Genomic DNA, 24334 nt, shown 5'->3' on the forward strand with positions numbered 1-24334 from the left:
TGTAAAATTACACCATAAAATGTAACAATAACATCACAAAAAATCCAGTAGTAAACCAATGTGAAATTCTTTTAATTTTCATTTAATTTTCATGATCATTAGCTAGCCATAAAAATAAATCTTAAGTCTTTCATTGCCTTCAGAATATGGCAAGGTCAAATAAGAACATAAGAACGTAAGAACATAAGAACAACCCCACTGGATCAGGCCATAGGCCCATCTAGTCCAGCTTCCTGTATCTCACAGCGGCACACCAAATGCCCCAGGGAGCACACCAGATAACAAGAGACCTCATCCTGGTGCCCTCCCTTGCATCTGACATAGCCCATTTCTCAAATCAGGAAGTTGCACATACGTATCATGGCTTGTAACCCATAATGGATTTTTCCTCCAGAAACTTGTCCAATCCCCTTTTAAAGGCATCCAGGCCAGATGCCATCACCACATCCTGCAGCAAGGAGTTCCACGGACCTACCACACGCTGAGTAAAGAAATATTTTCTGTCCTAACTCTCCCAACACTCAATTTTAGTGCATGTCCTCTGGTTCTGGTGTTATGTGAGAGTGTAAAGAGCATCTCTCTATCCACTTTATCCTTCCCATGCATAATTTTGTATGTCTCAGTCATGTCCCACTCAGGTGTCTCTTTTCTAGGCTGAAGAGGCCCAAACTCTGTAGTCTATCCTCATAAGGAAGGTGCCCCAGCCCAGTAATCATCTTAGGGCGCAATCCTAACCCCTTATGTCGGTGCTTTCCAGCACTGGCATAGCAGTGCCAATGGGACATGAGCTGCCTCCTGCAGTTGGGTGTCATTCATGGAGGCCTCCTCAAAGTAAGGGAATGTTTGTTCCCTTACCTCAGAGCTGCATTGCCCTTATGTCAGTGCTGGAAAGCGCTGACATAAGGGGTTAGGATTGAGCCCTAAGTCGCTCTCTTTGGCACCTTTTCCATTTCTACTATGTCCTTTTTTAGATGTGGCGACCAGAACTGGATGCAATACTCCAGGTGTGGCCTTATCATTGACATGTCCACCACTACCCCAAGATCTTTCTCCTGATCTGTCACAGACAGCTCAGAACCCATCAGCCTGTAAGTGAAGTTTTGATTTTTTGCCCCAATGTGCATGACTTTACACTTACTTACATTGGAAGGCATCTGCCATTTTGCTGCCCATTCTGCCAGTCTGGAGAGATCCTTCTGGAGCTCCTCACAATCACTTCTGGTCTTCACCACTTGGAAAAATTTGGTGTCATCTGCAGACTTAGCCACCTCACTGCTCATCCCTGTCTCCAGGTCTTTTATGAAGAGATTGAAGAGCACTGGTCCCAGGACAGATCCTTGGGGCACACCGCTTTTCACCTCTCTCCATTGTGAAAATTGCCCATTGACACCCACTCTCTGTTTCCTGGTCTTCAACCAGGTCTCAGTCCAGGAGAGGACCTGCCCTCTAATTCCCTGACTGTGGGGTTTTTTCAGTAGCTTTTGGTGAGGGACTGTGTTGAAATAGTTTATAGGGAAGAAAATTCAAAAGCTACCACTGTCTGGCTCCTTGCATGTCCTGATGATCCCAAGGTGGCACACCGATGATACCTCTGGGACAGCAACTGAGTTGGATGCTAGTGCTAGGGGAGGAATAGAACAAGGGTGGATCGTCAGATACATGGGGTCTCTATCTTTTGGTGTTTTATAGCTACTAAGTGATTTTCCAAGAGGTGGAATTTCAAAAACAGATTTTTCTCAAATTTGACCACTTTAAAAGTGTTCACCTCAATACATTGCACTGGAAGCTATTTTGATGGTAGTTTCAAATGACTGCATGTGGTGTGGTGCTATTGAAAATTCACAGTAGCTGCCATAACTATGTGAGAGGCTGGACATTTGTAGTAGGTTCAGACTTTGTAGTAGCACAGTGACATCATCATGTAATAATTTCAAAAAGCTTCAAAGCAGTGATAGCTGCCTTGCTGCATAGCTGGAGGCTGCAAATGATTGACACTCCATGAGAAGTCAAGGGTTGAGCTTTATACTACCCTTGGGTGCATCCGCTGTGAGACTCTTCACCGTGCTCCTGTTATCTGTGCTGACCCTTGTGTTTTTGCAAGGACAGAGCATTTCAGAGCCAGCTTCTCTTCTGCTGTAACTGCAAGTCCATTTGATTTGATAGAGTTTCTCTCATTCATGCCAGCACTGAATCAGAGCATTTTTCTGGCAGCCTGGCTACACACACCAGCATTTAGTTGATTACACAGGGGCTGAGTGAGTGATACACTTTGCTTAAATGGCATTTATTGAACTTCTCGTTTGGTGCCGTTTTCTTTCTGAATAGGTTGTATCTGGGCAATTTAGACACATGGTTCAGAAATGGGTCCCCAGTTACTACTAATGGCCATACCTGACGCTAGAGATACGTTGATGCATTGCTGTTGTTGTCTTTTTCTTCTTTGTTAAAAGCAGCTGTGGGAGCCCTGATTTGGTCTGCAGCCATGAGGCAGGGGAAAGGGGATTTAGCTCTTTCCCTCCTAGCGTCACAGCCCTGATCCAAATCTCACACGCACCCCAGTTACTATTAGCTATGGAGTGAAAAACACATAGACACAATGGTTGCCTGTATGTTTCCACCCCGCCCCCACCTCACCTTTGTGGGTATCGGATGCTCTGATGGAATTATTTATATTGGGGAATTGACACAAGGGAGAAAGGTTTAAACCTCTCACCTGCAACTCATCATCTTGATACCACTTTTTACACGCATAACAATGATCAGAATCACTATAAATATATCTGTATGCGTGTAGGTTCATACTTATTGTTTGTGGGCCCAATCCTATCCAATGTTGACTAAAATATGCAACTTGTACCTCAAAATGGCAAGGGCGCCAGAGGACTGGAGGATAGCAAATGTCACGCCGATCGTTAAAAAGGGAAAGAGGGGGGACCCGGGAAACTATAGGCCCGTCGGCCTGACACCTAAACCAGGTAAGATAAGAACATAAGAACAGCCCCACTGGATCAGGCCATAGGCCCATCTAGTCCAGCTTCCTGTATCTCACAGTGGCCCACCAAATGTCCCAGGGAGCACACCAGATAACAAGAGACCTGCATCCTGGTGCCCTCCCTTGCATTGGCATTCTGACATAGCCCATTTCTAAAATCAGGAGGTTGCGCATACACATCATGGCTTGTAAGCCGTAATGGATTTTTCCTCCAGAAACTTGTCCAATTCCCCTTTAAAGGCATCCAGGCCAGATGCCGTCACCACATCCTGCGGCAAGGAGTTCCACAGACTGACCACACACTGAGTAAAGAAATATTTTCTTTTGTCTCCCCTAACTCTCCCAACACTCAATTTTAGTGGCTGTCCCCTGGTTCTGGAGTTATGTGAGAGTGTAAAGAGAATCTCTCTATCCACTTTATCCTTCCCATGCATAATTTTGTATGTCTCAATCATGTTCCCCCTCAGGCGACTCTTTTCTAGGCTGAAGAGGCCCAAACACCGTAGCTTTTCCTCGTAAGGAAGGTGTCCCAGCCCAGTAATCATCTTAGCCGCTCTCTTTTGCATCTTTTGCAAAGATGGTGGAATGCCTCATCAAAGATAGAATCTCAAAACACATAAACAAACAAGCCTTGCTGAGGGAGAATCAGCATGGCTTCTGTAAGGGTAAGTCTTGCCTCACAAACCTTTTAGAATTCTTTGAAAAGGTCAACAGGCATGTGGATGCGGGAGAACCTGTGGACATTATATATCTGAACTTTCAGAAGGCATTCAACACGGTCCCTCACCAAAGGCTACTGAAAAGACTCCACAGTCAGGGAACTAGAGGGCAGGTCCTCTCATGGATTGAGACCTGGTTGAAGACCAGGAAACAGAGAGTGGGTGTCAATGGGCAATTTTCACAATGGAGAGAGGTGAAAAGCGGTGTGCCCTAAGGATCTGTCCTGGGACCGGTGCTCTTCAACCTCTTCATAAATGACCTGGAGACAGGGGTGAGCAGTGAGGTGGCTAAGTTTGCAGGCGACACCAAACTTTTCCGAGTGGTGAAGACCAGAAATGATTGTGAGGAGCTCCACAAGGATCTCTCCAAACTGGCAGAATGGTCAGCAAAATGGCAGGTGTGCTTCAATGTAAGTAAGTGTAAAGTCATGCACATTGGAGCAAAAAATCAAAACCTCACATATAGGCTAATGGGTTCTGAGTTGTCTGTGACAGATCAGGAGAGAGATCTTGGGGTGGTGGTGAACAGGTTGATGAAAGTGTCGACCCAATATGCAGCAGCAGAAAAGAAGGCCAATTCTATGCTTGGAATCATTAGAAAAGGTATTGAGAACAGAACAGCTAATATTATAATGCTGTTGTACAAATCTATGGTAAGGCCACACCTGGAGTATTGTGTCCAGTTCTGGTTGCTGCATCTCAAAAAGGACATAGTGGAAATGGAAAAGGTGCAAAAGAGAGCGACTAAGATGATTGCTGGGCTGGGACACCTTCCTTATGAGGAAAGGCTACAGCATTTGGGCCTCTTTAGCCTAGAAAAGAGATGCCTGGGGGGGGGGGCATTATTGAGACAAACAAAATTATGCATGGGAAGGATAAAGTGGATAGAGAGATGCTCTTTACACTCTCACATAACACCAGAACCAGGGGACATCCACTAAAATTGAGTGTTGGGAGAGTTAGGGGAGACAAAAGAAAATATTTCTTTACTCGGCTTGTGGTTGGTCTGTGGAACTCCTTGCCGCAGGATGTGGTGACGACATCTGGCCTGGATGCCTTTAAAAGGGGATTGGACAAGTCTCTGGAGGAAAAATACATTATGGGTTACAAGCCATGATGCGTATGTGCAACCCCCTGATTTTAGAAATGGGCTATGTCAGAATGCCAGATGCAAGGGAGGACATCAGGATGCAGGTCTCTTGTTATCTGGTGTGCTCCCTGGGGCTTTTGGTGGGCCGCTGTGAGATACAGGAAGCTAGACTAGATGGGCCTATGGCCTGATCCAGTGGGGCTGTTCTTATGTTCTTATGTAATGTTGTAGCACTAATGCAGCTGCAGTGCACTCCCAAGGTAAGGGAACAAATGTTCCTTTTTCTTGAGGAGGGCTGTGTGACAGTCTTCCCAGTTCAAGACGCCCTGCATGCCCTGTTGGCACGGCTGCATCAGCGCTATAACGCTGGATAGGATTGGGCCCTGTGTGGTCAGGATGAGACAGCTCACATGGGAGGCAGCAGGCATAACTTTGTGTACAGGCTCTGGTGTGTTGAGTGAGTCCCTCTGTCAAAATAAAATGTTATGAATGTTTTGAGACTCCCAATACATCATTGGGTAACCCAATCCTAACTGGGTTGCCCTTTATGATAGTGGAACACAGTTCTTCTGCTGAAAATAGCCATTTCAAGTCCGCTGCTGCAAATGGTGGCAGTGTTGGAGGTCTGCTGTCCAGTAGCAAAAGTATGCCGTGGCGAAGAGCGGCTGGCGGTGGGCAGAATGGGGCAGGGATGAGTTTCTGGGTGAGGAGGGTGGGAGGCAGGATAGGGAGTGGACAGGTCTTGGTGGCATCAGTGCCCATCCCTTTCCTCTTTCTTACTCTCATCGTACTTGTGCCAGTAAAAGGACTGCTGCAGATCTGAGGAGACCCATTAGGGCAGCGGAGGCTTGCCCCAGTTTTCTTACCTCGAGGATACTTCTGCAACTGCCCCACCCCCACCCCGAGAATACAATATGCACACCTTTGGCACAGCTGCATTGGTGGCAGGGGATTTATTTAGGATTGTACCCTCCTATGACTCCTAGAGGTCTGAGGAAAAGGGCAAGAAACCCCCCTGTCTTTCTCTGTGTGTAGGAATGAAACTATGCTACACTAGACCCAGACCTTGAAAGAAAAAATTGTACTGTAGCTAACTAATGTACTAGTACTTCAAACATTCCTATACTCCATGTGCTGATTTATTGCAATGCATATTCTAACTCTACTGTTCTAACTCTTTTCCATTGGCTGATTCCAACAAGTTGTGTAATGGAATATACTTTTTTTTTTTTGCTAGAGAATTCTGGGAACTTGGCCTGTTATAGCACTCACTGGATCAATGAATATTCCAGAAACTCCTTGCCTAAGTGACCTACAATTGGGCAATCGAATCACCCCCCCCTTTCCCTAGAGAGAAGCTTGTAATTAGATGAAATGAGTACAGACTATGCATAAGTATCTGCTTTGCTGGGATTCCTGCCCAGAAAGGAAACGAATGAACACACTGAGCTGGTCAGAATCTTTTGCATCCTTCATGTTATTGACAGGTTTAGGGTTTGACAGTGGAAGCATGGAAGACATTTGTGTTAGACACACAGCTGCTGACTCAAAGTAAACTTTCTAGACCGACAGACTTACTACTTTCAAAAGGGAGTGATACACTGTTTGTTAATCTTTTCCCACATCATTTATTGCTAAGAAAGTTTTGGCTGAAGCCAAAGGAACTGACTCTTCTTTTGGCTGCCGTGTAATCATTTACTTGCTTTCAAACGAACTAAGAATTCCATGTGCTTGTGGAACATTTCATAAGGTTATTAATCATCATAGATTATGCCGAGTCAGGATTTCAGTTCTATTTTTTCAATCTTGTTCATTTAGTAAGTGTTGCCTGTTTGTATCACTAATATATTGCTGTGTTCTTAGAATGATCTTTTAATTAGTTTGCTGAAGACTAGTAAGATTTTTCAAAATTTAGTATTTTAGTTATAATACATACTGTAAATCTTAATGGCTTATAGCAAATGTAAACAATGATAAAGCAATGAATAATATAGACGTCTATTGCATTTCTCTGTACTTAAAGCTCATGGCGTAATTTCTATATCATCCTTCAGTCAAGGAGCTCATAGTGTACATGGCTCCTCCCAATCCTTCTATCTGCACAACAATCCTGCGAGTTAGGTTAGACCAAGAGATTATGATTGGCCCAAAGTGACCCACAGCCCAGTCCTAAGCTTCCCAGTGCCTAGAGGAACAGCAGCACCAAAATGGCGACCGCTGTACCCCGCAGGTGTGGGGAAGCTACTGGAGGTCTCCTTAGGGGAAGGGGATGTTTGCCCCTTTCCTGTAAGGAAAGCCTCAGGCCCCACACTGGGGCTTCTCGTGTCTTCACCAGCTATGTCTCCACCAGGCCCACCCCCTTCTTGGGCCGGTTCCTCCCCCCTGCCTGGAATGCTTCCCCACCATCTGAAAGGCTGCATCACTGCCCGGCATCCGACTTAACTCTGGGCAGCTGTGCGGCACCCTTTTCTCTGTGCTGGTCCCAGCACTGACTTGTGCTGGCTTGCCTTACTCTGAAGGTGCCGTAAACATGCTTTATTTATGTCTATGGCACCTACTGCTACCCTGCACATGCCTGATCTTGTCTGATCAGAAGCTAAGCAGGGTCAGGCCTGGTTAGTACTTGGATGGGAGACCGCTTGGAAATACCAGGTGCTGTAGGCTTATACCATAGTCTTTCGAGACTGAAGGTTGCCAACCATTTGTGGCCTGTTAAGATTGCACCCCTAGTTAGTTTCTTAGCTTAGTGAGGATTTAAACCTATGTCTCTCTGGGCTAAGTCCAGCACTCTGACCATTGCGTACTTCCCTTGAGGTCAGAAATCCTCTGTGTTCTACTTCTTACAATATTTTTTTAAAATGTGTGCATTACAGAAAAAAAACAGAAAAATGAAAAGAAACCAGAAGGGAAAGTAAAGTGTACATAGATTAGGTCAGTGGTTCCCAAACTGTGGGTTGGGCTCCACCAGTGGTAGAGACCTGATTTTTGGTGGGATGTGAAACTGACAAGCTGATAGCTAATAAGGAAAATGTATTGAGCCCCACAGAAACTGAAATGGAGCAGCATTTGTGCATTTACTCGTGAGTAGGCAACCATGCCCTCCTCCACTTTGAATGGCAGACTGAGGGTAACACCACCTGAATCCGATGAATGCAAATTCTAAAAAATCTTGACAAGGAAGTCCCACCCCCACTGACAAGGAAAATGTACAGGGGGTGGGAAAAGGATACCTGTGGATCCCGTATCTGTGAATTCACTTATCTGCAGATCTGGTCCAGGTCCCCCCCCCACCCGGAGGTGAGAGGAGCTCGCCTCACTGACCCACATGTGTATGTTTAGTCATGAGTAGGCAAATATTTCTTGGCTCTTCTTGAATACCAGTTGAAGGGGAATGCAAAGCCAGCAGAATGGTCCTGACAACTATGAACTCCATGTTCTCACTCAACAAATGCTCCAGAAGGCAGTTCCCCCCTCCTTCCCCACAGTAAACAGGATAAAAACAGAGGTTTGACTGACTGGTAAAACGAAACTTTTTTTTAGTCTCATAAAGTTAGGTGGGTTTCGACAGAGTGTTGTTTTAAAAAGTAGGTCCTGGTGCTAAAATGTTTGGGAACCATTGGAGTAAGTAATAATCTGCCAGTCAATCTTCTTACCTGTCAAGGTTGGTTCCACTGATTGTAGGAAAGACTTTTCGGGGTTGTTTTAAATTTGACTAATAAGATTTTTTGTTTTTCTAGGTGTATTTGGAGTATTTTGTTTAGTTACCTTCCAAGAACTCTCAGTGACAAATAGATAACAATTGGGGTTGTCACTGGATTAAAGAAAGCTTAGTTGATTAATTGTATGAGATGTAATCAATTTATTAAATATGCCTATATTTACATATGAATAAAATCACAGTTCTGAACAGAGAGCATTCTCTCTTTGTTTTTAAGTGACGCATGCATGTATCTCATCTGCCACGGTCTTTGAAGAGGCTATCTGCAGTTATTGTTAAGTACTTTTATCAGAAACAATTAACAATTTCTTTAAAATTTGCTCCCCAGTTAATCAGGGGCACCCTTTTGACTGATCAAAAAGTATTTAATTGACCTAGCCAATTAACTCACTAATTGTTCCAGCTCTAATTGCAATATGCTAAGAACCAAATGTAAATGTTAAATATTTTAAGGAGTGGAAAGAAGTGTGTACAGATGTACCTCTATCAAGCCTAACTGGTGATGTGGCTCCCACAGAATAGCTTTAAATCTAAGAATGTTGATTGCTTCTTAATGATTATGGCGTGTCATTTTGCAAACATCATTTACCTTCTGGTGATATTACTGATACTCAGAATTTATTTACATTAGGCTTGGTGTGCTCTGGAGGAGTTCCTAGTTGTTATATGAATGATTTTGCTTTACAATGTGTATAGGGCATTTATTTTTCATCTGCTCTTTTATATGTTCCCAAATGCTGATTTATTTTACAGAAACTTGGCTGTGAGCCCAATCCTGTGCTCCCCCACCACTCGTGAAGCTGTGCCAAAAATGGGCACACTGTATCCAGCAAGGAGTCAGGTGGATCAAGAGGTTTCAGCAGAGAAAGGGGATTTAAATAACCTCTGTAAGCCTCCTGTCCCGCAACGGGTCTCCTTCGACGTCTGCTAGCAATTTTACTAGCGCAAATCAAGGAGAGATAGGGGGTAGGCAGGCTGCTGCTGGAGCGGATAGGATCAGCACACCTTCAGTGCTGAATTTACTTCTCCTGCAGCCTCCCTGCCCTGTTTTGCCCCTCTGTACCCCACTGCTGCCTTACCTGCTCTGGTGGGTGTAGGCAACTCTAGGGATGGTCCCGGAGCACTGCTGCCTTGCATGACTTTGCCTTGCATGGCCAATGGTGGAGTAATGAGTGTTCCATTGGTAGCCATTTAGTGACAGCTGAAGTGCCTTCCTCTGTTGCAAAGGGCTCCATGTGCTGGCCCAATTCTCAATAGCAGGGGTCTCCAAACGTTTTGGCCAGAGGGCTGCATCAAATACCTGGCATGGTGTTGAGGGCCGGAAAAAAAAAATTTAAATATAAAATTTATTTAAATAAATTAGAGATAGAACTTAGGTGAGTGAATAAATGAATGAATGGGCTCATTCATTCAACCTCTCTGGCCCTTAGAACACCCTCCAGACACAACCAGAGCATAGTTCCTGTCATGTTTGGCCAAGTGGGCCAGAGGCTTTCAGGGGACAAGAGGATGGCCATGGGCTGAATGGAGGCTTGCCGCGGGCCGCATCTAGCCCCCGGACTGGGGTTTGGAGACCCCAGCTCAATAGGATTGTGCTGTGCGTCATGTAGTCTAGGCCTCTGGATATTTGTTCAGAAGTAAACCTCTTTATACTCAATTGAACTTACCCCTTTTAAGGTGTTTAGAACTGCTGCTTTGGAATGTCCTGACAAGCAAACTTGTCCCATCATTCTTCTTGATCTTGTCCATTGGTAGGAGTTCCAGGAATACACAGGTACACCCATGGATCTCCAGAATGGGGTGTGCCTTAAACATACCCTGTAAAAGAGGTGAAAAAGAGGCATGGGCAAAAGCATGACTAGCTCTGACCACAAGCAAAGATTTTTATGGCTGAGTTCTGGGGTTATTGCAAGATTTCTGTATGCATACATTTTATTGTAGTGTAAAATGAAGCAGTATAATTTAATCCTTCTAGAGCCTGGGAAAGTTTTAATATGGTAGCCCCGGGGATACATATGGGGATAGGGGATAAATACGGGGAAGGGATAATACGGTAGCCCGGGGATTATGTGTTGTGCTGTTGTCACCAGAAAGAAGCACGATAGATTCACATTACATTGTGGGGTGCCATGGTAGGCAAGAGTAACTTTTCAGACCTTCTGAAGTAGTAGTAGTAGGGGAAACCCAAGTTTCTGCATCAGAAGCATGATGCAAAGTTTAAAGAAAAAAAAGCTTGGTAAGGGTGATAAGAGGAAGTACAACTCATTTGCACACAATCTCTCCTGTTGCATCTTTAAATGCCTGGCTCTGGAGTTATACTGATTCTCCTGCTGATTTTTATCTCCTCCTCTTAGCATATATTTCTGTGCTATGGTGATCCACAAAAAACTTATTTTTTCCTTTTTCTGCTAGCCCTTAGTTTGCCACAATAGCCCTTTTGATGGTTTTCAGTGAAACAGATTTACACTGATACCCTTCTGGAACCTGACACTTTTGTGGGTGACACACTATTAAGTTCTCTGCCACTAACTGCTTGTGAGCACTTTCCATAAAATGTCCCACTGAATTCTGAGGACCGTCCACTGACTAGAATGTCTATGTATCATCTGTATGAGTAGAGACATTATTGAGGGGCTATTTAACAGATGTGGAACTCTCTTCTTTTGAAAATTCCTCAAAGAAAGAGCCCAAACATTTATTTATTATTTTGAACCCTAGTCTCCCCACCCCAAGAAGTAGGGCAGATTACAATAAAACAAAATTCAATAAATGACAAGTATCTATTCCAATAAAATAGCAGCATTAACATCACTCTCTTTCTGCTTAACTGTACACACCTGATTTGTTAAGAAATACAATGGTATCCCAGTTTTGGGTAGACATCACTCCACATCAATGGCAAGAACTGATAATTATTTCGTGGCCACATCTTCCTGAAAGATTTTCTGTGTGGTATGATAACTCCTTAAAACCACAGGGAGCAATTGAAATCTATGATCTAGGAGAGCTAAATGTTTTTTGTTATGGAGCTTTCCCCTGTATTTCTCATTCTGCTTTTTACAGATGTGTTTGGTGGTGGTTTTGTGATTTCTTTTCCCCTCTTGCTTTGGTCAGCTATTATACTATTTTTACAGGAGGGCCACTTTGATGTGGGAAGACGGAGGCAAATAGGTTAAGACCCCAGAGTAGACTACGAAAAATATTGTTGTTATAGTCACTTATTTTTCAACACACTTCTCTTGCTTCTGTGTGGCAACTGGAATGGTGATGGTACTGGGGGGATGGTTGTGGCCCTGGGGCCTCCAGTTGGTGATACCCCCTGCATTGTTTTAGCATTAAATGATTCACCTGCAAAAGACGGATACTGTGACCAGAAGGAGCCTCACATTTTTCCTACTCTGTGAATTCTTCAGCTTGGTCAGGGTAATGCTAGAAAGGGAGTGAAAGAGGACAGGTGAGGGAAGTCAGTAAGGCTGTGGAGTCATCCACTCTGCCAGAACTTTGGGGCTCAACTTACTCTTTATTTTTTTTAATGTGGGCAAGAACTCTAAAATTGGTGCAAATACAATGCCCAAGTGTTATTCTTCTGACAGCTTTTCTTTTGTTGCTTCTTTTAAAGTTTTAAAACAATTTCTCACATGGATGTGAACAGTAATTGCACACATTTTTTCAGTTTTTCCAAATGCCCCTTCCCCAGTTATCGGAAAGCAAGATACAGTAATTATCTCCAGGTTTGGTGACACCTGTAGAGAGATCCCTGTAACACATAAACTATGCCTACGCCAGATGTTTCCGTCCTTTTAAGCCCATACCAAACAATATTGATCACTGGGGACCTTCTTAGGTTGCTGCTGGAGAAGTGATTTTAAATTCAATCCTCTGATACTTTCCCACCCAAAGATGGGTTGCAGGTTTATCTCTTTAGTGCTTATTTCAGCCAGAAAACAAAAAAAGCACAGCTTGGAAAGTATTTTTCTCTTTGAGGGACACCCTCTCTTCCAGATCCATTCTGGCTTCAGTAGTAGCACTTTTAGGTACGTATAGCAGTCAGCACTAACAACAGAGTGTAAGAACATAAGAGCCCCACTGGATCAGTCTAAAGGCCCATCTAGTCCAGCTTTCTGTATCTCACAGTGGCCCACCAGGTGCCTCAGAGAGCACGCAAGACAACAAGAGACCTGCATCCTGGTGCCCTCCCTTCCATCTGGTATTCTGAGGTAGCCTACTTCTAAAATTTGGAGGTTGCACATACACTTGTACACGGCTTGTAACCTGTGATGAATTTTTTCTCCAGAAATTTGTCCACAAATTTGTAAACAAAGTATGAGGTAGACTTCATTTTGTCCCCATGGGACTTAGTCCCCTCATCCTGTAATGCCACTCCTGCCATTGTACTATGGGATGGGCTGCTACCTGGCTCCCTGAAAAGCCCCTTCCTTATCTGTGCACGTGTCTCCTCTGCCATTCTTACTGAAGGTGAGTGGGAGTTGTGTATCTTGCACCATTTCTTAGACCTAGCTAGGCCACCACCTAGTAGCTGCAAAGGGTAGCAGATGAAGGAATAAGGCCAAAAATGGCCAAGAGAGACAAAGCAAGATAAACTGGAGTTTTTATAGATAAATATTCATTTTGGAATAGAGTCAGAAGATGTACAACCTTGCTCTTATTTTTATGCATATTAGCTCTTTGGTTATCTTGGGATATTATTATCCAAATTTCATGAAACACTGTTGTAAACTGGTGTTGAGCAATTGATAAGTCTCACCCTGAGACCCAAGTATCAGCTAGGTATTGTCGCAGTATGTATGATGCTCCTTAAAGCACTGTTTTTTGCAGGTCTGATGGAGTTATTTCAGCAAGCTGCAGTTGTTTAAAGTACTTTGCAAAACTTTTTAAGGTTGTTCTTAATGCCCTGAAGACAATGGGGATCACTTTGGTATGTTTTGTCCTTAGTCACGTGATTTCAATGGCCAGATCTCAATATTTTGTCATTTTTTCTAGCTCTTTTTCATGGACTCTGGCATCTCCAGGAATTGCAGTATCAATTAGCCAGACTGTCTGATTGTTTGTTATTGTTATATCCGTGGTATTATGTTCAAGGTTTTGGTCCGTCCGCTTGAATTTTAAAATCCCACAGGATCTTGACTTGTTCTTTATCCAGCACCTTCTCAACCTGATGTTCCAAACATTTTTTGATGCTGGCAGATTGTGCTTTTTATATAATGACTAATGGATTACTTTTGCAACTCTATCATGTCTGGCTTTGTAATCTGTCTGCGCAAATCTTACTGCACTCGCACATCAGATGAGACACAGTTTCATCTTTTTCCTGGCAAAGTGTGCACTTAGGGTTTTCACCTCTTTTCAGGACTTTAACCTTCATAGCATCTGTTTGCAGTACCTGTTCTTGTGTGGCAGAAAATTAGACCTTCAGTTTCTTTCTTGATGGGACCCAGTTTCAGTCATGTCCAAGTCGTTATTGCTTTTTCCTTCAATGCTTTTCAGGTGTTGTCCATGCAATGGTTTATTTTTCCAGCTACTTACCCTCTTTTTAAATTGCTGGGCTTTTTAATATTCAGCCTTGGTTTCTGTAGTTTTTAAAATGTTCTCCATTTTTACAGCCTTCAATAGTTTTTCCTTGCTTTGGTTTACGTAATCACTGAGACCTCTTTTTTTTTTCTTCCATTACCTGTTGTACTTGTAGAAGTCCACAACCTCCAATTTTACGTGGTAGATATAATCTGTCTACATCACTTTTTGGATGCAATGCACAATGCATGTTCATTAATTTCGTGTTTTACGATCCAACTTTTCTAATTCACTTTGAGTTCAATCAATTATTCCGACTCAGTGGCATAGCTAAGGAGGTGCAGGGGGTAGCAGTTGCACCAGGCATCAAGCTTCAGGGGGGCAACAAGCTGAGCTTGACACTAGTGACCAAAATTGTGAAAATCTAGGTATGTATGAATAATACCATCATGTTATATAACATTGGAAAGGTAATTTAATGCTGAATGCAATGAAACAAACTGCATTTAAATATCTGCATTATATCAAAAGTTATGGCCAATTAACCAAAAAATTAAAATACAACTGCCTTATGGAACAAAAAGTGAATTTTCCTAACTCAAAACTGACCTATGAAACTGATTGTTCTGAGAGGCAATAGCATGTTATGTTATTGACATGTTGCAATGACACGTTGTCATGATACAACATGAAACCAATAGTTAATATGAGTCAGCTCTCATTTCCATGTATCATAATACAATTACCCCTGCTAACTGGGTAAAAAGGCACTTTTTCAAATGGTGCCCCTCATATTTAGCAAGGGGAGAATAACCATCTCTCTTCACCCCTGCACAGTGTCTCTGACCAATAAGGGGCATACTTTTTATTTATTTAATGAAATTTGATTTTGTCTGGGGAGGGGCACAAATCTTCTTTGACCCCAGGTAGCAGATAGATGCCTTAGCTATGCCACTGACTGAGGGAAGGCAGCAGAGCAAGTGGGTGTCGCGCTGCTGGGGGCAGGAGGCGAGTTCCTCCCAAGTTATTTTTTTTTTAAAGCCTGGGCATGATGTCACTTCCTGTTGTGACATCACTTCCAGGGCAACATTTTGATCTTGGCACCAGGCTACACGATCATTAGCTACGCCACTGTTCTGACTTGACTGTTCTGACATCTAATTACTGGGATGGCCCAAGTATTTATGGCTTTGATGATATTTCCTCCATTTAACTTTGACTTCAAGATTTTTGCATCCTTTTGGTGTTTTCTTGCTGTGTCAAACATAAGAGCATAAGAACAGCCCCACTGGATCAGGCCATAGGCCCATCTAGTCCAGCTTCCTGTATCTCACAGTGGCCCACCAAATGCCCCAGGGAGCACACCAGATAACAAGAGACCTCATCCTGGTGCCCTCCCTTGCATCTGGCATTCTGACATAACCCAGTTCTAAAATCTGGAGGTTGCGCATACACATCATGGCTTGTACCCCGTAATGGATTTTTCCTCCAGAAACTTGTCCAATCCTCTTTTAAAGGCATCCAGGCTAGATGCCATCACCACATCCTGTGGCAAGGAGTTCCACAGACCAACCACACGCTGAGTAAAGAAATATTTTATTTTGTCTGTTCTAACTCTCCCAACACTCAATTTTAGTGGATGTCCCCTGGTTCTGGTGTTATGTGAGAGTGTAAAGAGCATCTCCCTATCCACTCTGTCCATCCCCTGCATAATTTTGTATGTCTCAATCATGTCCCCCCTCAGGCGTCTCTTTTCTAGGCTGAAGAGGCCCAAACAGAAGAGGCTGAAAACTTTTGTATTCAGGATGTTCTCTGCTTCTAAGATTCCTAAATACTTACAATTTTCATTATTTGACAATGTTTTCACTATGCATCCATTTACAAGTTCTGTTCCATCTAGGCTCTATTTCTCTACATTGCATTAATAAAACTACACATTTGTCCAATCCAAATTCATTTGAATTTCACTGCTAAGTATTTGCACTGTATTCAGCAGTGATTCAAGTTCAGTGAGGCTTTTTGCATATAATTTTAAATCATCCATGGACAGCAGGTGATTTATTTTCCCAGCTTGGTCTGAAACATGGTATCCTGTTTTTGTTTTATTCAGAATCATTGACAAGGGAAAGAGGTGTTAAACAGCAAGGGTGACAAAGAATCCCCCTGAAATATGACTCTTTTGACACTAACTTCCCCAATTTCTTCACCATAGACCATTAACACAGTTTTTCTTTTTTCAAGTTTTCTTTGAAGACTTGTTGGATGTTCTTGCTAATTCCAAACACTTCTTGTTGATCCATCTATGTGGCAACGAATCAAGCACCTTTTAAATCATCTATCCATGCCATATTTAGATTTGTTCTTTGACTTTTTGAATTTTTTGTACCATTTTGTCAATCAGCAGCTGATCTTTTGTGCCCCTTGACTTTTTGAAGTTCTGATCAGTTGCATAAAACTTGTTCTCAGATAAATAATCATGTATGGATCTTGCAATTATTTCTATAAAGAGCTTGAATGTTTTTGGAAGGCATGTGATTGGTCGACAGTTGTTAGCTTTGTTGCCTTCTTTTTGATCTTCCATTATTAAAAATGTGGTACCTGTTGTCATCCAGTCTTCAGTGGTGGAATTTTGAAGAACATTGTTGAATTGCACTGCTGAATGTTTGTGAAGACTTGTTAGATGCTTTAACCAAAATCCATGCAATTCATCTGGCCCAGGTACACTCCAGTTCTTACACATTCACATTACACATTCACATTCTTTACACAGTTTCACATTCTTTACTTGCTTGATAATCATGTCAGTCGTTATCACAATGTCATTCATATGTTTCCCTTTCAGTTCCTTACAAACATCTTTAATCCATGAGACATTTATGTTCAACAGGGCTTTCCCATATGTCTTTCCAAAATTTTAAGGTGTCTTCTTTACATGGGCTGATGATTTTTTGGACTGAGTTTTTCCCCAATGATTTATAGAATAACTTGATTATTTTTAAACTGTGTTTTTCCCCAATACTGTTTTATACGTCCATCATATTGTTCAGTTTTCTTAGCAGTAGCCATTACCTGCTGTTTTAGCTCTTCCATAATTTCAGCAATTGCTTTCTCTTCCAGGTCGTATATTTTACAAAGTCCACCTCTCACTTGCACATTTTTTAGTTTCCCCTTTTTCAGGTATTTCAAGTTACTGATATCTGCACAAAGTTTATTTTCTAACCAAATTTTCCACTTAGGTTTGCCAGGGGAGTCCTTTTTTCATAATTTGTAACCAAGTTCTGTGGTGGTTATGGCAGCTGTACTATACATGAGCTGGTTTGCTTCCTTCAGTGTGTTGGAGTTGAACTGATGACTTATTTGCATCTTTCAGTAGAACTTTCACTTGTTTACTCCATAGTTGACATATTACAGGAAGTCTTTGCCGTGGTTCATTTTGACCGACATGGTCTAATATTTTTCCTTTGAGAATGTTTTGTTACTCTGTCAGTTCATGGTGTCTAAGTTGTTCCATATATTGTTCTTCATCTAATATTTCTTTCCACTGTGCCTTCAATTTGTACCATCACGTTGTCTTCTTTGCCTTGGTCATGACTATGTTGGCTCCTCTTTTGCCAGCTTTTGTATTTCTTGCAGTTCTAAATTGGTGAATACTTTGTTCTGGATGATATACCTTTTTTTGGATCCATTATTTGTCGTTCTGTTATACCAGTGTTTGGATGTTTTGTTTTCCAAATTTCCATCATTCTTTGTTGAAAACCATGAATGGATGGATATGCCTTGTAATAGCATTTCATGATTCCTCGATTTTTTGATGGTTGTCCAAGCTTTGGGTTGTTCCAGTAGCATTGCAGCTGCCTGTCCTGGTTGCTCAACAGGAACTGCTGAGCCCTGTGGCCCATTTATCCACAGATTCCCAGGATTCATAGTATCTGACGTGATCCTTGTTGACCTGGGCGACGACTGACCTGTCTGGTTTGGGTGGCCCTGTCCATCTTAGTCCCCTGCCTCACTGAAGCACACAAGCACCACCACCACTACTAGGTAGTGACCCATGGGGGGATATTATTAACAGTATTTATATACCGCTTCTCAACAAAAAGTTCACAAAGAGGTTTGTGAGAAAATCAGAGAAAATCACAGAGAAAATCAAATAACTGATGGCTCCCTGTCCCAAAAGGGCTCACAATCTATAAAGATGCAAAAGAACACCAGCGGACAACCACTAGAAAAGACACTGCTGTGGCGAGGGAGGCCAGTTACTCTCCCCTTACTAAATAAAAGAGGAGCACCCACTTGAAAAGGTGCCTCTTACCCAGTTAGCAGGGGTCAACTAAACCCAAGCATGGAGGACTGAGCAAGCCACGTACAGAGAGTCTCCCTTCAGATGCTACACACATTGATTGCAAAGTCAGCTTTTATGGGCCAGGGAAGAGCAAAAGGAAAGAAAAGCAGGAACTTGTGCTGAGGAGTCAAATAGCAGTAAATGAGGGCCTCATACCTTCAACAGTCTTCTCAGTGCAGGAAGGGCTAACTTACTTGTTCTAATTGTTTGGGCCCCTCCTTTCAGCAGCTATTGGCTGACATTTTGATTATTCCCTCTTCTCAAAGGGCTTTAGAATGGCCAAAGAGGCAACCCCCCCAACCCAAAAACCTGTGACTTCTGGTTTTATGATAAAATCAGCAGTGACATTTTTAAAGCCTTATAAGGCATTAGGAGACCTGTGGAAGCCCCAGAGAGGCTTAATACCTATAAGGCATTAAAAACGTCACTTCTGGTTTCATGGAGAAACTGGAAGTTGTATTTTTTTTAAATTCTTGGGCTCAATCTGAGCTCAGCAGAGGTCATGGATGGATGTCCGCAACCTCTACTGGGCTCAGAAGACCCTCCGGATGCGAGGGGTGCAGATATGGGCAACCGTGGAAACAGGGCCCCCCTGTACACATAAGAAAATAGTGCATGTGTCTTGTACACGTGAACCACTGCAGCTGCTGTAGTGTTGTACTCTGTGCATGAGCAGAAGACGTTGGCCCCACCCATTCCAAACCTCATCAGCTGCCACTGGATTTGGGCTCTTGACAGAAAAAGGACAGCCAAGGAAACTATGGACCAGGAAGTCAGTGTTAGGGTTGCCAAGTCCTAAGCCAAGAGGGTTTCTGTATCATGCAGAATTTAATAGAGGTCCAGTTTCTTGCATTGTTATAGTGCTATGTTAGGAAAAATTATAGCTTGAGAAATTCTTCCTTCAATGCATCTTTTAAATGCTTTTAAGGTCTCTGATTCTGGGTCTCTGAACCTGGAACCTTAAGAGGGCAACAAGGTACAAGAGGTGAGAGGGGTTGAATTTCAGAACTTGGTTTGAACTTACCTGTCAAATGTGCTATGAATGAGGGACAGCCAGATCTGGCTCTTTCCAGATAGATTTGTTTAATGGAGCAAGAAAGGAGGCTCCGGCTCTGTTGTTGAATGGTGCAGCCAATACTAAAGAATCAGGCAACATGCAGAGGGGGGCGGGCGGGTCATGGCCCTCCCCTCCCCTCCTATGACTATACTGTAGTACACAAAGGGCTGAAATTCCAGTTGTAGGCATCTCATTCAGTTCTTAGTTGATCCTGTCCAACTTTTTACGTACTGTAATCCTGTAAGCCAAAGGAAATGCAATACTGAAGTATCTAGATTCTAGTAGAACAAACAGCTTTAGGTGTTCTTTAGAGCACTGCTGCCATTCTTGAGAGAATAGTTTTATCTTAATTTAAGTCAACTGGGGCTTGTTTTTCCTACAGATTTTCAGACTTGGAATTTGAGTTTTGCAAAGCACATTCAGCTAATGCATAGTTTCATGGCTACAGTGAGGAAAAAACACTCATGTGATCTGCAAGCCTTCCCTTGCTTCTACATCTCAAATGTATTCTCTTTAAAAATTGAAAGTCTTTGGCTGTATGTTCTTTTTCCCTCTGTGCATAATGCAGTGCTGGTGCTCAAATGTAGTGTAGCAAATTAGTATATGTATAGTATAGGCATATAACTTTGCAGAAAGGGCAGTCACTCCAATCTTTGCTAATCACAACAGGTCTAAGAGAGAAACTTTGCCCACACTTCTTGCTCTGCTAGTTGGCTCTGACATACTTCTGATGCATGTGCTTTTCGGGTGGTGGTGGTGGTGAAATTTTATAACTTCTGTGCAGTACCTAGTAGGTCCAGCTGCGCATCAACATAACTGAAAGTGTGGAAGGTGTGAGATAGGTGTCTATAGTTCCACAGTCAATGTGGTGTCTATAACTTTTTCCCAGGGTCAAAAGTATGTGGGAGCCCCTCAATTCAAATGAAGAGCATGGCAGAGGTGAAGAGTTAAAGCCTTCCCCCACTGTGTATGCTGTTGTTCCAATATAGATCAGTCCTCCCCCTCATGTGTGCTATTTCCATTTTATAAACAAATATAGAAGGTTCAGACTCCGCACTTAAAGGCAAGGCTTGACAAGTTTGTTTGGCTGTGGGAGCCAGCCCCAAAATTTAGAAGTCAGACCTTCCCCCTTTATCTTCAGGCAACCTTCAGTCTGCAATCCATTCCCCACCCTTGCAACAAAATAGGACCAAAATGGAAAGGCAAAGAGAAATGAAAGTGTTTGATAAACAGAGAGATAAAATTTTTATAGAAAAAACCTAGACCTAGGTGATGTTTGCAAAATATGAAAGAGGATGAGAGAATGGAGAGAAGGGGCAGAAAGACTGGATGATAGCCATAAAATGACCTAGGCACATTTTCCTAGGAGTAAGCCTCATTGAACCTGATGGTACTTCTGAGTAGAAATGCTTAGGATTGGGCTGCTAGAAGAGTTAAAAAGGGAATTAAAAAAGGATACAAGAAAACAAATTTGAAAAGAGAGAATAAAATATAGGCAAGGAAGAGGCAAGCAAACAGATTTTTTTTAGGTGTGCCCACAACTCATCCTCTCTTTTGGGGTTGAAGGAAAGGAGCCAAATGGAAAACAATTATTGCATGTCCCACCTCAGCCACCCAGCACAGTTAGCCACCACCCAGCCCCTTTCTTTGGGGATTATCACACACAAAAGGGAGGCAAGGAGGTGGGGTGCCCCTATTCCTCTGGTTTTGGGCCTGCTGTTCAGCTGTGTTGGTGAGTCTGGTTGAAGTCTGAACACTTGGCACTGTGGGCAAAGTGCCTTTGGCTGGAGAGCAGGAGAGGAAAAGAGACTAGGACAGCACTCCAATACAGTGACTGGGGAATAAGCTCCAGGGAACATATTGGAATTAACTTCTGAGTTAATTCCCAGGATTGTGCTATAGGTGGCCAGAGGCAAGCAAAGAGAGGGTCCAAGGAAGCCTGTACTGGAGCCAATGGATGGGGGTCATGTGGGGAGATTCGGTGAGAAGCCAGTGGAGTAGACAGACCCTCAGAGAAAGGGAGAGACTGAATAAGCTGTAAAAGAGAGAGAAATACGCTGAAGAACTCAATAGCAGAATTGACAGACTTTGGGAAAGAGAGAGAAGGAAGGAGCAGAGGGGAAGATTGAAGGAAATTATTTTAAGGACATATGAACACAATCTGAAAGAAATAAGGGAGTTGCAAGAGGAGAGGAGGTCCTTTAATCTGCCCACCTCTAGAAAGGTTGAAGGAAGAAGGAGCCCTGCCTGGAAAGAAATTGAAGCAGAGACAGGGAGCAGCAGCAGCACATGTCATCAGGTGGCTTCAGCCCCAGTTGCCCTCACAGCTCATCCTCACAATGTCGCTGCTGCTTCAGCTTCTATGCAACTCACATGTGTAGTCTGTTGCCAGCCGCATCAGTGCATGAAGGCAGGGCAGCAATTCTAAGACTGCTACTCAAGTCTGCAGTAGCCCTCCGAGAGTCAGGTAAGGTAAACAGTAGGTGCCATGATCAACTTTCTAGTCACTATGGTGATCTGGCTCCCAGGGTTTGTCAAGAACATGTAGCTTGACCCCTTTGGGCCAAAAGCCAAGACCCTGGCTTGGTTTAGTCTGGGAACTGTCTAAAAAGAACTAAACAAGGACTGGTTCATGTACAACAATATGAAATGCAAGAACACACTGGTCAAAGTCTGTCAGGGTTAGGCATGCTTTTGTCCACTGGTTTCAAAAAGTGTGTTTAATGTGGCTGAGGTAAAATAGCCATGTGGTAATTGGTTGGGTAGACTACAGTCTTTTTTTTCTGCTCAGGTTTCTGGTAACATTAATGATACCATAAATGAGAAAATGGATGATGTCAGGTTTTTTCTAGTTTCTGTGACTGTTAAAAATGTACCTGGACCCAGAAATTGAACTCATAGTGGGCAGTTGAATAATCACAGCAAAGGACAGGCTGAAAATGAGGCTGGCTACACAGTGGAGCAATCAGACAGCCAAGCAGTTTTTTTTTTATATTTCTGAAAGCCCAGTTGTGACATGTGAACTGGTCAAAAAGGAGAAGCCTCTTGTTTTGCCCTGTGAGGGATGCTTACCAAACCTTTCCTGCTGGGATGGGTTTTCTCTATCCATGCCTGTTGGGGATATCTGGCAGGGTGATATTAGATGGGCCTCTCCCCTCCAAGCAGCTTGGAGAGGGAAAGCCCTGCTGTTGGGGCTGAAGAAGCTGGCTGTTGCTACTGCTGATAAGTTAGTAGACACAGGATTGCAACTGCATGGAATTCTTCTCACATTCATGGCTTGTCTGACACAAAAGTATATAGGCCATGATACAGCCTTGATAGAAACACTGGATTTTGTCAAGCTCAATGAAATCAGATTCTTATAGTTGAAAATATCCTTCCTTCCTTCTGCAGAGGCATCCAAGGCAGTTTACAACATAATGTGCACATACCAAAAAGAAAAACAAAAAATGAAAATCCAGAAAAATATGGCTAAAAAGAAGAAAATAAACCAAATACACACCCAACACAATTGCAGCTCACTCAGAAAGTCAACATTATGGTGAATCAAACCGTGTTAGAAAAGTCAGAAGAGGGGATTTATTTGCAGTTATGAGGTTTAGCTTGTTCAGTTACAAATGATATGTAATAGAGTGCATATAAAGGGATTTTGAGAGGAAAAGCAGAGGAGCATAAGGAAAGTGACAATCATTAATTTCTGTTTTATGGTCACTTGTGCCTATGTTGTGTGGCTGTAAATTTTTGCAATTCTGATCAGGTTTTGTGTTGCCTTTGATGTAAAGGCAGCTGGGTGACTGGCCATGTAACCGAGCAAGCATTTGGAACTCTCTGGAGTTGAGCTGCCCAATCATGAGCTGCCCGGAGCATGGGGCTGCCACAGCACCAAGAATGGCTGCTGTGGGGTCCTGCACGCCCCGGGCAGCTGCCCCCCGCCTCCTCGGGAGACAGTGACTTGTCGCCTTCCCCCACGTAAGGGAAGTAGCCCCACAATGGGTGGCTCTTGAGCTGGCGCAGAAATCGAAGAGTGCCATGTGGCCCGACATGGGGCTCAGGATCCGGTGCATCTGAGCTCCACTGCTGCTGCACCCTCCTGCCCTGCTCCCTCCCTTTGCCACACCTCCTCTCCACCCACCATCCCCCTACTGGCCCCTCTGTTGCCTGGTGGTCTGGGTGACTGCCAGGCGGTGGAATGCAGGGCCCGCTTTTGGCACTGGGCCTGCTTTTGTCCACCGATTTCAAAAAGTGTGTTTAATGTGACTGAGGTAAAATAGCCATGTGGTAATTGGTTGGGTGGACTACTTTTTTTTCTGCAGTAAGGGCTCACAAATGTGCTTTGTGGCATGTTTGTGACAGTGCACACCAGTGGTAAGCCAACGGCAAGGATCAGGATTGAACCCTAAGAGTCAGTATTTCTGGATTGCCTGAAATGAATTTCTTTTCACTTTTTTTGTTTTATAGGTGTGAAAGGAGTCATTATAAAACACACTTGTAATGTTAAAACTTTAATATAGTACTATACAATGCCACAGAAATGAGACAGAAGAATAAAACAAAGACAGCAACAACTAGCTCACTTTTAGAGATGCTGAGACATAGCATTTGGCCCTAATATAGAATAAGGTTTTCCAGCTCAAGATTCACAATAATATCTTAATACAGTATGCATCACCTCCCAGCTACTGCTGACCTTTTCAAGCCCCTTACAATGCCGGCTCTGACTTGGATGTTCCTTTTGAAGCTGTTTTGTGTTCCTCATTAACGTTCTTGCTTCTCATCACACGATTTCATACTTCTGGCTGTACCTGCAGTTGTGTGAAATGTTTAATGCAAACATGGAATGTACACACAGGCGTTTGTGTGTGATTCATTGATTCATTGTGTGATTCA

General features: G+C 43.1%; 1 protein-coding gene and 1 pseudogene across 1 annotated transcript in view; both read left to right on the forward strand.

The window, feature by feature from the left end:
* Positions 1 to 24334, forward strand: part of DPF3 (double PHD fingers 3) — a 278418-nt gene that overhangs the window by 35935 nt on the left and 218149 nt on the right. The gene's annotated exons all lie outside the window — the stretch shown is intronic.
* LOC136637886 (5S ribosomal RNA) lies at positions 7345 to 7465 on the forward strand (annotated as a pseudogene).

The sequence above is a fragment of the Tiliqua scincoides genome, chromosome 1, assembly GCF_035046505.1.
Source record: "Tiliqua scincoides isolate rTilSci1 chromosome 1, rTilSci1.hap2, whole genome shotgun sequence".
Classification (NCBI taxonomy): domain Eukaryota; kingdom Metazoa; phylum Chordata; class Lepidosauria; order Squamata; family Scincidae; genus Tiliqua; species Tiliqua scincoides.